At 36.3% G+C, this 15,683-nt stretch overlaps 2 long non-coding RNA genes across 4 annotated transcripts; one reads left to right on the forward strand and one right to left on the reverse strand.

The window, feature by feature from the left end:
* The first annotated feature begins 6,687 nt into the window (after positions 1-6,687).
* Positions 6,688-10,424, forward strand: LOC109135689 (uncharacterized). 3 transcript variants are annotated; one of them, XR_007269179.2, is made up of 3 exons: positions 6,692-7,779; positions 9,571-9,696; positions 10,064-10,424. It is a non-coding gene; the product is annotated as an uncharacterized LOC109135689 (long non-coding RNA). The 3 variants fall into 3 exon arrangements; XR_002040583.3 differs by having other exon boundaries at positions 9,571-9,677; positions 10,119-10,424; XR_007269178.2 differs by having other exon boundaries at positions 6,688-7,779; positions 9,571-10,424.
* Positions 10,425-13,267: 2,843 nt separating this feature from the next.
* On the reverse strand, positions 13,268-14,136 carry LOC104900774 (uncharacterized). The gene is made up of 2 exons (XR_791105.4): positions 13,895-14,136; positions 13,268-13,540 (listed from the first exon to the last, which is right to left on the reverse strand). It is a non-coding gene; the product is annotated as an uncharacterized LOC104900774 (long non-coding RNA).
* Between the last annotated feature and the right edge of the window lie 1,547 nt (positions 14,137-15,683).

Raw genomic sequence — 15,683 nt, forward strand, 5'->3', positions numbered from 1 at the left:
AATTCGCTAGGAATGGGGAAAAATATTGTTTACATTCATGCAATTAATTAGGGTTCTCGTCGTCATTGTCGTAGTCTTTGCCATCATGTTTCAATCACGCACAATGTGGCGAGTGGAATATATTCATTTCTTTAAACTATTGACATAGCTCCGACATTCATTTATCCTATTTAGTACATATCAAGGCCCATAACGTTTATTTATTTAGGTAAGATGAAGATCCTTCGTAAGTGAGAGGAATTCGGGGATCCTACTTTACAAGGGGCAACTGAAAAGAATCAAACTCGACCCTATATGGAGGTGAAAGGAACGTATCCAATAAATAACTAGGTTAATCTTGATTCGTGCATACAAAATCTTTTTAGGCGTCACGACTTTAGTTTTTTTTGTTCAAAAAAGCATAATAATTCAAGATAAGTTAAATAGTAGAATACAATCTAGCATAATAATGTTCATACAGTAATTAGGGTGGTGAGGAAACATCCGGGTTACATTACATAAACTATCTGCCATCCTACACTTCTTGGCAACCGCATCTACCACCACGTTTTGGTTTTCGTTATAGTGCTCAATTATGATCTCCTTGTAAATCATCAGCTTTGCCCTGCAAACATCTAACACATTCAAATATTTGTCCTAATTTGGGTTTAGATTATTGAGGAGCTGCAGCGCTACCAAAAAACCGAGTAAACAACGATCTTTGTAAAGTTCCTTCCCTCTAGAACTTTTAACACTAGTGGAAAAAACCTTATATGACACAAGATGAATGATTCGGTTTTGAAATTAACTAATCCATTCATTTATCAAACCAGATCAGTGAAAATTAATTGATTCGGTCATTTATATTAGTAAACTGCATCCGCTTGTTGGACTTTTGTTCGCCCAAATCAGTGTGGCCCACATGAAAGACGCTCAGGCCTAAATGAAAGGCACACAAATCCTTTTTACCCTGACAATTTACCACTCAAAACTAAAATCTTCATTCATTTCTCACTCATGTGACCAAGTCTAGTATGCCATAACTTGGTCTCATCCACTATAGCTGCATCAACCATGTCTTTACACCCTAGAATATTTTATAGGGTTCCCATCTTATTAGTACCTCTAGCTAAGATCATGGAACCTTTGGAAAATTTCCATTGTCCCTCACAGAACATGGTCTTGTAGCCACATGGGTCCACTTGACTCACATAATCAGATTCTTTGCTAGGCTTGAAATGTACCTAACATTTGGCAGTTTTAATGTTCCCTCGTTCGCAGTCCTGACCACCACATCTCCCTTCCCCATTATATCCAAGGTCTTGTCATCAGCAAGATAGGCCTTTCCCAACTTATTTGCCTTGAAGTCATGAAACAACTCTCTCATGGGTGAAGAGTGAAACAATGCCCCCGAATCTAGGATCCACGACTCTATGGAACTATCAACACTTAAAATAAAAGCCTCCTCAATCTCATTCAATGCAGAATATATCGATGAGTTATCACTATCCTCCTGTTTATCATTATGGTCAGATTTTCCACCAGATAAAACCAGTCATGCCTTTTGACTTACTCCGACCCCTTGACTTTGATCTTCCCTGAAACTTCTTCCCCTTTTCTTTTTGTTTTCCCATCCCTCTACCCTCAGCACTATCTGCTCTAGATGATTCTCCACTCTCCTTCCTTTGAATGCTCTCACTCAAAATCAGATCACGGACAACATCATAAACCAATTGTTCTTTACCGGAAGAATTACTAACAACAGTTACTACAGTTTCCCAAGAAGTAGGTAAGGAGGATAGCAAAATTAGGACTTTCACTTCATCCTCAAAGACAATATTAACCGAAGATAATTGACTTATTATTAAATTAAATTCATTAATATGTTTAGCAGCAGAACTACCATTATTCATCTCTAAATCAAATAAACGATGCATCAGATATACATTCATAGCCGAGGGCTTTTCATACATATCTGACAGTGCTTTGATCAATCTCGTCCTTTTTTTGATATCCTTGACATTGAAGGCCAAAGTCCGAGCCAATGTCAAACGCACCACCACTAGTGCCTGTCGATCGAGTACTTTCCACTTAGCCTCTTCAATGTCATCTGGCTTTGCAGACAAGGGTTGATACAAATTCTTCTGATATAGGAAGTCTTCATTTTGCATCTTCCAATATCTAAAATATGTTCCATCAAACTTCTCAATTATGATCTTCCCATCCTCCATTGTTAATTACTTCTAGATCTAGACAATAAACCAACCTAGCTCTCATACCACTTGAAAGTTCTATTGACTATTAATCTAGTAAGTAATAGCAAACAATAATAAAATAATGAATAACAAAGCAATAAAAGACACCCAAGAACTTTTACGTGGAAATCCAAGAATTGGGAGAAAAACCACGAATATGCACTAGGAATTGATGAACGTTCAAGAACGATTACAAAAGCACTCAAAGAACTCTCTCTAGATTTCTTTCTCTTGAATATGAGAATAATAATGTGGAATACCATTATGAGCGTATTAGGGTAAATCTATTTACACCCCTTCGGAAAAAACGCGTTTCCGCGTCGATTTAGGCCAAAATAACCCACCGTCCGATCGGGTCGGACGAGACCGTCCTATCGGGCGACTACTTCGCCAAGCCAAAACGCACGCCGGCCCAATTTGGTGAAAGGACGCCCGATCGTAATACATTCCTCCACCCGAATGGGTGAACAAGCCCGAAGTCGTCGGGCGCTTCACGAAACATGCTGATGTGCTCTCTGTCGCGGGTCCGATCGGGCGGCCACTACCCTACCCGATCGGAGGAAGCCCCCTGACACAGTGATTTACGCCTTTTCCTTCTAAGCAACCTTATCTCCACACCCATACACCTCCTTGAGCCCCATATTTACAATATACCCAACACTTGCATTATACTGCTAAATTACCTTACTAATGCTCTTTGATTATGTTCTTTTACGAATGAAGATGACACATGTTTTATTATGAAACAATTATATTCTCTCAATTTAACATGCTCATTCTGTTGGAAGTATGATGTACAACATGAACCTGTGTGTAAGATATAATTTGCACTTTATCTTACGTTTGGTACAGGAAATTACTAACTTTGTTCCTTTGCAGATTTAAATGAATTGAATTGTCCGGACTCGGTGCAATTTAATTTCAGTGAGATAAATGCTGCAATAAATGGCTTCGCCGCTGATAATAAACTTGGTGAAGGTGGATTTGGTTCAGTTTACAAGGTAAGATTTCGTAGTTTACAACCATATTATAGAGGTTGCTTCTCTTCTTTTCGCTCTTCTTTAATTGGTATATGCATAATAATTTCTAATTCTCACTAAGTAAAATAAAACATATGCACTCAAATGATACAAGAACTAATATCACTAGTGGAAAAATGAAGAAGGGCTGCGCTAAAAAAGGCATGTAGGGCTGCGTTTTTTGACAGCAGCCCTTTCAGTAGCAGCCCTTCACTTTTTAAGTAGGCTGGTGCTAGAAAAGCGCAGCCCTTAAGCTAGAAGGGCTGCGCTAGTTAGGAAAAGCGCAGCCCTTCTAGCCCAGAAGGGCTGCGCTAGTTAGGAAAAAGCGCAGCCCTTCTGGGCTAGAAGGGCTGCGCTTTTTCCTAACTAGCGCAGTCCTTCCTACCAAAAAAAAAAATAAAAAAAAAATTTTTTTTTGTCATTTTTTTACTCATAATCTCACATTTTCTGAAATTAAACAGAAGAGAAGAGAAACGAAACGAAAATACTAAACCCAAAACAATAAAAAGAATGAAACGAAAACGAAAAAAAGGAACAAAAACTAATATACAAAGAGAAGTATACAATAAGTATAACAACATTAATCAAAATAAACAAAGAGAAGTATACAAGAATAACATTAATCAAAATAAACAAAGAGAAGTATACATGAATAACATTCAAAACAAAGAGAAGTATACAAGAACATTAATCAAAACAAAGAGAAGATACAAGCAAGAACATTAATCAAAACAAAGAGAGAAGTATACAAGAACATTAATCAAAACATATAAACAAAGAGAAGTATACAAGAACATTATAGATCTGAAAAAATACAAGAACTACAACCTAATAATGTTTAAATACATAAAACAAAACCCAAATACATAATTTAAAGGAAAAAAAAATTTCGGAAAAACTTAAAATGGCTATTTGGAGGCTTAAACGAACTCGGATGGCTTAAAAAGCCTAAATGTCACGGCATAGCGGTGAGTTAGACTCGTTGGCTCGTTCCGCTTCCGAAAAGGTATCACAATAGGCAATCGGACTCCGTCGTCATGTTTAGTGCAAATCGGAAAAACTTAAAATGGGTTTTTGAGACAAATGTTTATGGGAGTTTTTGAGAGAGAAGAGAGGATGAGAGAGAAGAGAGGGTGAGAGATAAGGAGGAAAGGAATAATGAGGGACGTGAGAGAGGAGAGAGAATGAGGGATAATATATTTGACGAATCCCCGCTCAATATTTCAAAGCGCGCATTCCGAAATTTCAAAATTTTTAGAAGGGCTGCGCTTTTTTAAAAAAGGCAGCCCTACTAAGCAGAAGGGCTGCGCTTTTTAAAAAAGCGCAGCCCTTCACTTAGTAGGGCTGCGCTTTTCAAAAAGGCGCAGCCCTTCTTACCTACAGAAGGGCTGCGCTTTTTGAAAAAGCGCAGCCCTACTAGTGAAGGGCTGCGCCTTTTTTAAAAAGCGCAGCCCTTCTTCTTAGTAGGGCTGCGCTTTTTTAAAAAAGCGCAGCCCTTCACTAGTAGGGCTGCGCTTTTACGAAAAGCGCAACCCTTTATGTTTTTTCCCCTAGTGTATATAGAAATTTTGCATGTTTCATTACAGGGAAGGTTAGGAAATGGACAAGAAATAGCTGTTAAGAGGCTCTCTATACACTCTAGACAGGGCTTCAGAGAGTTCAAAACCGAAGTCCTTATCATCATAAAACTCCAACACAAAAATCTAGTTCGACTCCTTGGTTTTTGCATTGAGAAAGAAGAGTACATTCTTGTTTATGAGCTTCTGCCAAATTTAAGCCTCGATAAATTTTTGTTTGGTATGACAGATTTATCTATTGCTATTTCAAAAGTGATAATTGTTTCTTTCATAGTTAATAACACTGAGACACCACGATATTTGACACAAATGTAGATACCAAAAAACGTGCAAATCTGGATTGGAGAACGAGGTACAATATTATTATAGGAATCGCACGAGGTCTTTTGTACCTCCATGAAGACTCTCGATTAACAATTGTCCATCGAGATCTCAAAAGTAGCAACATTTTACTGGATGAAGCTATGAACCCAAAAATAGCAGACTTTGGAATGGCGAGGCTCTTTGGTGCTGAACAAATCTATGCTAGTACAAAATTAATTGTTGGGACATAGTAAGTTTACTAACTTTTTCAGTTTTTTTAGTTAAAAATATATAGTTTGTGGCTAAACGAACACAAATACAGCGGATATATGGCCCCGGAGTATGCTATGCATGGACATTTTTCAGATAAATCTAATGTTTATAGTTTTGGAATGATAATTCTGGAGATATTAAGTGGTCAAAGTTGCACTTTAAACAATCCATCTGAATATGAAAATAGCCTACTATATCACGTAAGTAATACTTTTTTATCACTTTTTTTCTTATAGTTGTGGCTTATTATCAATTAATTAAATCTAGTATTTCAATAAAGTTAATTATAATGCAAATTTCAAACGAAGTTTGCTAACAAATTTTACAAGTTTCTTGTAGACATGGATGTGTTAGAATGTCAAACAACCATTATCAGTGGTTGATATGTCATTGAGTGGAAACTTCTCTGTGGAAGAAGTAATCAAATGCATCCACATTGGATTATTGTGTATTCAAGATGAAGCTTCCAGAAGACCTACAATGTCATGGATTGTAAATCAACTAAATAACGATTCCACAACCAATCTCCCTGAACCAGCACCACCACTAATGAGGCATCCTATAGATGTGCAAGTGATTAGCTCTGAATCTATACCATCAGAAATATGGGAAGTTCTAGCCAAGATAAATTTTCGGGCACAAGGGAAATTTCTGAGTTGTTACCTCGATGATTATCCTATATGGGACTCTGTGTGTTTTGTTTTAACAAGCTGATTAACAATTGACGGGCTCCGAGTCTCCAACCATTTGTGTAAGCTTTTGGTTGGAGATAAACTATTGGTTTTATATTCTACCAGTCACAAGTTTTTTAGTTGTAGGGAGTGTTATGTCATGAATGAGTTGTACTTATATCCCTAAGTTAACATTAGTGGAAGTTTATGTGTCTTGTTCATGAGAACAACTAAATATACCATCGAAGCCAACAGAGTGCAAGCGCATCAATAGCAGTAGAAGCAACTAAGTTGCTTCGCTGAAGATATTTGTTTTTGACATTTAAAATCATATTTATGTTGATTTAGCAATTTTGGTCACTTTGGTCATATTTAACATTTTCTTGAAAATAAGCTAAATTGAATTTGGCATACGCTTTCTTTCCATTATACTTCCTACATTTCATATTAGATGCTACACTTTTCTAAAGGGATGTTTCAAATTAGATAATGCACTTATTTTTCTTTCCTTATTTAATAAGTTTTTGCTACCAAAATGACTTTTTTATCCTTACTTATAATATTAATCTACACTAATCTACCTTAACCTCATATTAGTAGGTTACTACAAACTCCTAATATATATACCTCAGCCATCCTCTCTCTTCTCTCCTCCCCTCCTTCAAAGCCCACCAACCTCCATTAAACCCACCATCTCATCTCCTCTAACTTCATCGACATTAAACCACCAAAATTACTACCTACCACAACTGCCACAACCACCTAACACAACGCCACCAATGGCAACTTCACCATAATCGATCTCCTTCTTTCTCTATCCTTCGTTCTCCTTCTTTCTATCTACCACAATCTCGTTCTTTCTCTATCCTGCGAGCTCCTTCATTCTCCTTCTTTCTTTCTCTGTCGATCTCCTTTTTTCACTCTCCTTCATTCTCCTTGTTTCTCTCTCCTTCAATCTCCTTTTATCTCTCCTGCGATCTTCGCACGACATCTATGTGTTCTCCTTATTTTGTGAATTTTGGTGAATTTTTATGATTGTTGTAGATATATTTTTTTTTTAGGGTTGGATCTATCTCCCTATACTCATTGATGGTGAGTTGTGGTTGAAGAATCTTTGAATGAATATTCTGAGTATTTTTGGTCACCTAGAAGATGAAGATGGAGAAGCAGAAGATCTTAGTGAATTTTCGTAAAATTTTGATCATATAGAAGCATTAGGTAGAAGGATTTTGGTGAAATTTTGTGGATTTTGATAGAAGGATTCAAAGAAATGGAAGATGGATAGCTGGGTGGTTGTAATGGTGGTTTTGATGGTGGTGGCGGGGTGGTCGTGGCGGTGGTGTTGGCAAGATGGGGGATGGTTGTAAACTTTTGTGCTAGGAGAGGAGAAGCCAACCGAGTTTAGCAAGAAACACTTGGTTCAGGGGAGAGGTCTTGCATAGACCGAGACCCTCTTGGCTTTTAGGTTGGCATATTTTGTCCCGGCTTATTAAGGAAATGTTGTTTTTATCTTTATTTTGTCTCCAAAAAGACAGTCTATGATGCGTATCTATTTTCTGACAAATGTTAGAGGGGAGAAGGGAAAATTAGCAGGAGTAGGCTGGCAGAGCTTCGAGATTTGGTTGGATAAAAGTAAATCGTCCGGCTTTGGAGAGGACCAGCTTCCCATTGTTTTATGCGTTCTTCTGTTTTTTGAAGGATGGTAATAAAGTTCTCTTTAAATTATGTCATTTTGGTTGTTTCGGGTATTTTAAGATATACTCATTGTTTGACAATCCATGCTGCATAAATGGGCCTTCGAAATTTATTTATTTGCTAACAGGCCTTTAAATTCTACAATTCTAGAGGCTCATTGTTGGGCTAGAATTAAGAAAGGGGCCACAACTCAAAGATGTCTGCTCGAGTTGGAGATATGAAGAGCAGAAGCCTTAGCTTCAATTCATGAGCTTGTAATATGAAGCCTAGGCTCTTACAGACATATAGATAATGGGCCGCATATTAGTGTTTTTTTCACGCCATGCGTGCGTGACATTGCAGTGATATTGCATTGGCACAAATTTCTTTTGTTTTTAAAAATTAGGAAGCTATGTTTATTTTTAAAATGTGGTAGTTTTTATTTGAAGGGAAAATAAATCTAGCAGTAACATTAGAGCATTTTTTAAAAAATAATTGGAAAATTCTACATACCATGCTTTATATTTTGGGTTTTTCTACTTGGTGGCAGGCTAAAAAAAATGTTATATCAAGTGACCTCCTACTTTGACTAATTATATTTAGTGGTCTTAATTCATTTAAAAATGTTAACTCATCATTTAATGTAAATTTACTAACCTATCTCTCTAGTTAATTATATAATTTTAATAAAAACCCTCTCATTCTCAATTAAAACTCCCTCATAAATATATTTTGGAAGAACAAATACATAGAGAGTGTTTTAAGGAATTCAGGTGGGCACCAAATTATACAAGAGTTATCATATATAATAGAGATTAAGGGCCTGTTCTCTTCGGCGTAAAACAGTTGAATTTCACACGATCAATTATACAAGAGTTCTCATATATACAAGAGATTGTTTTTGCAACCCTTCTTCACTCCTAAATTTCACATGGTCATGCTCCCTTATGCAAATTCAGTGTTTTTATACTTTGATGCTTTTTTTTTATTTTCAATGCTCACTATATTCACATAATAAAATGGTAACTCTAGCATGGTGATATAAAAAGGTCACTTAAAAAAGAGAGTCATTACTCATTACTCATTTATACATAAGTCAACACTAAAAATATTAGTTGTAAAAAAATACTATTTTGTCTCGCCTACTATCTCTCGCCACCCATCACCAAAACCCTAAAAAAAACTCCAGCTTCTCTCGTCGCAGGCTCGCTGGTGGCCGCAAAGGTTGCCAGCGAGCCTGCGTCGGGCTCTTTCTTCTTTAGTTCGTCGTAGTTTCTTCTGTTTTCCTTATAGTATAGTGTCTGTGTTATTATTTTTTCTGCGGTTGTCCTTCTTTAGTTCGTCGTTGCAGGGTTGCTCCTGTCGATTCCCCTCCCCCTGTTAGTTTTAGGTTTCCCCATTCCCTTCCCCTGTAAGCTGAGTGTGCGGCGTTTGGAGGTTGTCGGAAGTTAGCATGTTCCTTCATCATCCGCTTGGTCTTACTTTCCTCGTCGCCCGCAAGGTCTGCAGTTTCCCCTCCCCTGTTGTGTTCTTCGTCGGGCATCCCTCTCCCCTCCCCTAGTTAGTTAGTAGGACTTTCCTTCCCCTTTCCCCGTTGTATTCCGCGTCGGGCTTCTCCACCCCCTCCCCTGTTACGTTTGTACCTTGTGCTGGTCACTTTTCCCCTTTCTTGCGTCGGTGTCGAGTGCTACTATGAATTTATTATTTCAGTTTTTAGTTTGGTTGTTGTTTGTTTTATGTTTCAGTGTTGTTTCGGTAACTTCCAAATCCAATATCCCTTGCCTTTTGTGTTTGTATGTGCTTGGATGTTCGTGAGTAGTGATTGGTGGGTAGTGCAAGGCTCTTGGTTTTCTATGACAAAGAAGCATCTAGGAAACCTGGTGAATAGAGCTAATGATCTTGGAGTTGGTCGTGAGGTTTATGCCTGTAATACTCCGTATCTTTAGTAAGTTAATATTTATATCTTTAGAAAAGTTTTGGTTGTTAAAAAGACTTTTTATATATTTAAAAGGTTTTTAAAATAGTGTTGTATTCACTATTTTGATGATGACAAATATTTATTATCTTCGTTTAATTTAGTTTCTTTTATTTAGTTTGTTTTATTAGATTTATTTATTTAATTTTATTTGTAGGGTAATTTAGGTTTATTATTTTATCTCACAAATAGAGTAATAACTTGTGGAGAATTGATTATGAGCTTAATCAAAAATTAAGTTATTTAACTTATCTGTGTTTTGACTGATATTTACATGATTACATTATGGACTTTAATTTGTGAAAATATTAGAAACCATAATATTCTTGGAAGTTAGTTATGTATGCGCAGGAGAAGAAATAACAAACTGATTTGATGCTGCTAACTTCCAGCGCCTAAAAAGGAGGGTTGTTGAAGTAGTTCCTAGATTTTAGGAACCACAACAACCCACAACAACCTACCTATCTCTGAGGCGTGCGATCATGGCTGAAGATGTGGAACCATAACAAGCACAACTTCTAACGGACTTCTAACGGCTATAAAGTGGATGAAGTGAAGCTAAATTTTAGCTCCCACTATGTACGTGTAAAGAAGATCATGGGGCAATCTATTATCTACATATAGTTGTGTTTTAACGAACTAAAATATTACGCTTTCAGTTTTTCATGTAATAATTCAAAGAAAGTATATTCGTTTTCTACTCTTCTTTCATTGTCAATCATTGTAATAGAGATGGGGTTGAGAGAAACAAAAATCAGTAATCATTTTGAGAGAAAAAGAGAAAGAGAAAGAAAACAGAGAAAGAGAAGACTTCTAGCGAGGTCAAGAGAGAAAGTCACTTGTTCAGGGGGAACAAGGTGACAGGGAATGAGTTCCTAGAGGAACAGAGAAGGTCCAATATTAGGTTGTACAAAAGAGAGTTTTTTGGCCTAGTATATTAAAGAGAATTGAGTCAAAATCCCTCGTGGTCAAGGTTTTTCTTCCTATTGGGCCTAGGAAGTTTTCCTTGTAAAAATTTCTGTGTTCTTATTTCTTTTAAGTTTATGTACTTACCTCTTTCTTAGTTAAAGATTGTTTTATTTCCGCAAAAAGATTGAAAATCTCTCCAACTACAATTCACCCCCCCTATTGAAGTTGATCTAGTGTTTGTACATGACTAACAAATAGGTTTTTAGAAATATTTTGAGTATTAAAATAAATTTTAGCCCAAATAGATATTTGGGCCTAAGTTTACTAGATTTAAAACCCAAGTACTTTGGTAATAAAATTTTAAAAATGTTTTAAAGAAATATAAAAAGGTTTAGAAAAGAAAAGAAGGGAAAAAAGGAAAAAAGATTTGCAAAAAAAGGAAAAAGAAAAAGAAAAAAAAAATTATGCCGCATCATATCTCGGCTTGATTGTTTGCTTGATTTGTTTGCTTGATTGTAGGCAAAGGTTGGGAAGATTTATCAAAATCTATGGCATCCGAGAAGGAAAGGTTGTTATCCAGCGAGTTAATGATAGAATTTCCTTGATTATTATCCTTATCTTTAGCACCTTCCAAAATTTGATCCTCCAAAATTTCGAATTTTCAACCTCCCACCAATCCAGTGTGGAGCTTGGTGGCGGTGGCTTGCGCTGCAGGATTTTTTCCGGTGGCCCATGTGGATTTACTATAGGTGGTTTATCCAACTTGGGGGCACGTCTTTGCGGCGGATGTTTTTTAACCATCATCCAAGTTCCAAAGTCACCAACTATAGGAGGGGAAGTTGGAATATTATTTTGTTCCTTCGGTTGCACAAAATTCTCATTGTCACTATTAGCATCCATATGTGATAGATCTTGGGACTTATTGATGCACTGCGTTTCTTGATAACCAATTTTACCACACTTAAAGCAGATCATTCTCAGGCCTTCACATTGGACTTTCCAGATCCTCCTTTTAAGCTAGAACTTGGATAGAAGGGGATTAGATAAATCAAGCTCCACATTTAGTCTAGTGTATTACCGTCTTTGGGCTAGAGCAGTGTTGTGAGTAATCCTGGTGACCTTACCAATCTTGTTACATATATTTTACAAGAAATCCTTGTCAAAATACTCTACAGAAAGGTGTGGTATTCGAACCCAAGCAGTTAGATATCTCAACGGGACGTCATTCGGGATGAAATTAGCCTTCCATTTGCAAATGGTTAAGTAATTATCATCCAGCATCCATGGATCTTGTGTAAGAACATAGTTATTATCATCGGGACATGAAAATCTAGCAATGAAATACTCATGACCTATGTCAGTTAGGGTGAGACCACCTTTTAACTCCCATTTTCTCTTAAGTATCTTCATGAGAGACATGTATCCATTTTTACTGTCAAACATCTTTATGATTAAAGCATTTTTTCATGGGAGTCTCGATTTACGTTTCTCTTCCTTGGTGAGGAGGGTGATAGGGCAACGAGGGTCATCCACCATGTCCGCATGAGGTTCATCATCATCTGACAAATCATCCTCATCTTCATCAAGATTAATAGGATTTGAAATGAAACCTTACATTTGGCCAGAGGCAACCATATCTCTAAAGGAAACTTGCTTGGGGGAGGAGGTTGTAATCCATTTGGAACTGGTGGGGGGCAGTACAGTTGCTAGCGTTGGAAATGCCATCTAACTCCATATCATGGTTGAAAATGAGATGGTTTATCTTGCGTTTAGACTTTTGGTGGAACGAGAAAGGAGATCTCCCTCTTCAGAGGAAGTAGGAAGCTTGGGAGAGTGTAGCATTTAATTTGAAACGGAGGTAACATATACTAATGTAGGTCTTTTAATTGGCCTTTTTCTTAATGGGTACGGCCTCAAACTTATTCACGGATTTTTTTTTTGTCTACCTCACTATTAATAAAGACTTGTTGAGGGTTGTAGTAAAGGAATTAAACTCAACATAATTTTTTTTTAATGCTCTATTCACTAGTGGAAAAAAACGGAAGGGCTGCGTTTTTGGCCAGCTGCCCTTTCTATAGCAGCCCTTCACTAAAAGTGAAGGGCTGCGTTTTTAAACCGCAACCCTTCACAATGAAGGGCTGCGGTTGAGGCCCAAAAACGCAGCCCTTTCGACCCATAAAAAAATTTTTTGACATTTTTTTACTCTTAAGGGCCTGTTCTCCCCAGCTTATTTTCAGTTCAGTTCAGTTCAGTTCAGTTCAATTCAGTTCAGTTCAGTTCAATTCAGTTCAGTTCAGATCAGTTAAGTTCAGTTCAGATCAGTTCAGTTCAGTTCAGACCAGTTCAGTTCAGTTCAGCTCTTGACAATACTTTTACTCTCACATATCACTATTCATTTCAGTTCAGTTCAGTTCAATTCAGTTCAGTTCAGTTCAGATCAGTTCAGATCAGTTCAGTTCAGTTCAATTCAGTTCAATTCAGTTCAGTTCAGTTCAATTCAGTTCAGTTCAGTTCAGTTCAGTTGTTTTATGCCGAAGAGAACAGGCCCTAAATATATCAAGAAATAACATTAAAGCTTATTCAGCTATTGACCCAGATAGATTACATATAAGCTGGAAACACATAAGCTGGAAAACAGATAGAAACTTGTAGTATCTTATTATTGAAACCATAACCAACACCATCTTTCGAAACAAAAAAACCAAAACATGATCCATTAATAACTTGTAACCGCATTGCTTGATATTGTTGGTGCATTACAGAAACACTAAACAAAAACCTTGCAATTTGCAAAGGTTGTAGAGGAAGGGGAAATAATGGCAAGAAATTACAGAAGAGAAAAAATACATGAAAAAAAGCAAAACTCGAACGTCCCTTCTTCCTTTCCACTTCGGTATCACTAGAACTGCACAGATCAAAAGAAGACCGAGGATTAGACAAAAAAATCAAAAAATTATAGATCTGAAAAAAAAAAAAAACAAAAAATAACAAAAATGAAAAAAAAGGAACGAAATGAAAAAAAAAGAACGAAAATGAAAAAATGAACGTAAATGAAAAAAAAAACGGAAGGAAAATGAAAAAAAAAAGAACGAAAATGGAAAAAAAAGGAACAAAAACGAAAATACAGAAGAGAAAAAATTATAGATCTGAAAATACATGGACACTAACCAAAACAAACATCAAGAAATTATAGATCTGAAAAACGAAAATTCAACAATGCACAACCCTAATTTAGGTTTATAAGTTCAATTAAATCTACTTTTTGGACAGAATTAAGAGCCAAGATGTAAAATTGAAGAGCAAAAAAATCACTGGCCACTTCGGACAACCATAATACTTCTCCCAAACTGTTGTGCTCTTCGAAATTCCATATTTCGCAATTACAGAAGAGAAAAAATTTGCAAAGGTTTGTTGTTGTCATTGCTTAAGCCTCGAACGAGGAGGAGGGTGAACGAGGAAGACGGGCAGAGATTATAAAGGGAGGTGAACTGAGAAGGAGGAGGAGCAGGCCCGTCTCAAACTATATAGATGCCCTGTGCGATCTCATATTTAAAGAATTCAATAATGTAGTAACTCATCCATACTTCATATAATCATATTATGAAAAAAAATAGTCCAAATAAGTAGATAAACTTTTTCTTTTTACTACTTGGACTTTTTCTATTTTGGGGCCCTCACAATTAAGAGGCCCTGTTCCATAGAACATGTTGAACATGCTAAAAGTCGCCCCTGAGGAGGAGGAGGGTGAGAGAGAAGGAGGAGAGGAGAGGTGAGAGAGAAGAAGGAGAAGGGATCTGAGAGAGAATGAGGGAGAAGGAGAAGGGACGTGAGAGAGGAGAGAGAATGAGGGAGAATATTTGAAGTCCGCTTAATATTTGAAGCCCACGAATTCATTTCAAATTTTTTCAAAAAAACCGCACCCCTTTATGGCTTATAGGCCTGCGTTTTTCAAAAAAAACGCAACCCTTCACTAAAAGGGCTGCGAATTTCTTAAAAAATGCAGTCCTTCCTTTTTTTTCCCCTAGTGATTGTTACTAAGTTGTCTAGGTAGTAGATAGAATTTTGTAAAAGCTTTGGTAAAGAATTACATGATTTTTATAGTTTAAATAAATTAACTGTAAAGAAAAATATAAAGCTTAAGGAATCTGAATAATGTGCATCAATACTTTTGTAGTAGTGAGATTAAATTCGATCCATCGACTAAAATCCCAAAGCATTAATCTCATTTCATTGTGCTTCGAGCCTTCGAGCCTTCGAGCTTTACTAATTTAGAAAGGATACTTTATCCTAAATATGTCTCCATGTTGGCACCTCGTTTCCACTTTGTGAAACAACGTAGATGATGTTTGTCCAATATTATTAGTGATTGAAATCATTTTTAGATCTTATCACAATAAAAACTTTATATTCAGTATCGATAAAGTACATTTTGTCTCAATGAGTTCTTTTTCTCAATGGCTAAATAATCTTAATTCTTAACTATAGTTTATAGAACTTGTGTCCAATAAAAAAAAATGATAAATACAACCTTAAGGGCTGAACTTAAGAACCTAAAAGAAGAAATTCTAAGTAATATTCAAATATTAATTACATCAATTGACGCGTGATTGTGACATATATTCACAGCTTAATACTCCCTCTGTTTCACTATATAAAGCACGCACGAGGTTCGAGGTCAAACTTTGACCGTTAATTACTCTCAATTTATGTTGTTTAAAAAATTTTAAAAAATAATATTATTATAATATTTTTCAAGACGGATCCAACGGTATAATTTTTATTTACCGTATTTGAGAGATATTTGTAGTCAAAAGCAAATTTTCGTAAAGCGTGAATGCCTTATATTTTGAAACATATGGAGTACCATTTTAGGAAATGTATTTAATGCTTATATACAACTTTAAGGGTTGTATATATCATTATCCTAAAAAAAAATTTAATACTCCCTCCGTCCCATAATATAGTGCTTGTTTCTTTTTTCACGGTCTCCAAAACGTAACTTTGACCATTAATATCTTCAATTCCTTATTAATAAAAAATATAAAAAG

The sequence above is a fragment of the Beta vulgaris genome, chromosome 8 (assembly GCF_026745355.1).
Source record: "Beta vulgaris subsp. vulgaris cultivar EL10 chromosome 8, EL10.2, whole genome shotgun sequence".
Lineage (NCBI taxonomy): Eukaryota > Viridiplantae > Streptophyta > Magnoliopsida > Caryophyllales > Amaranthaceae > Beta > Beta vulgaris.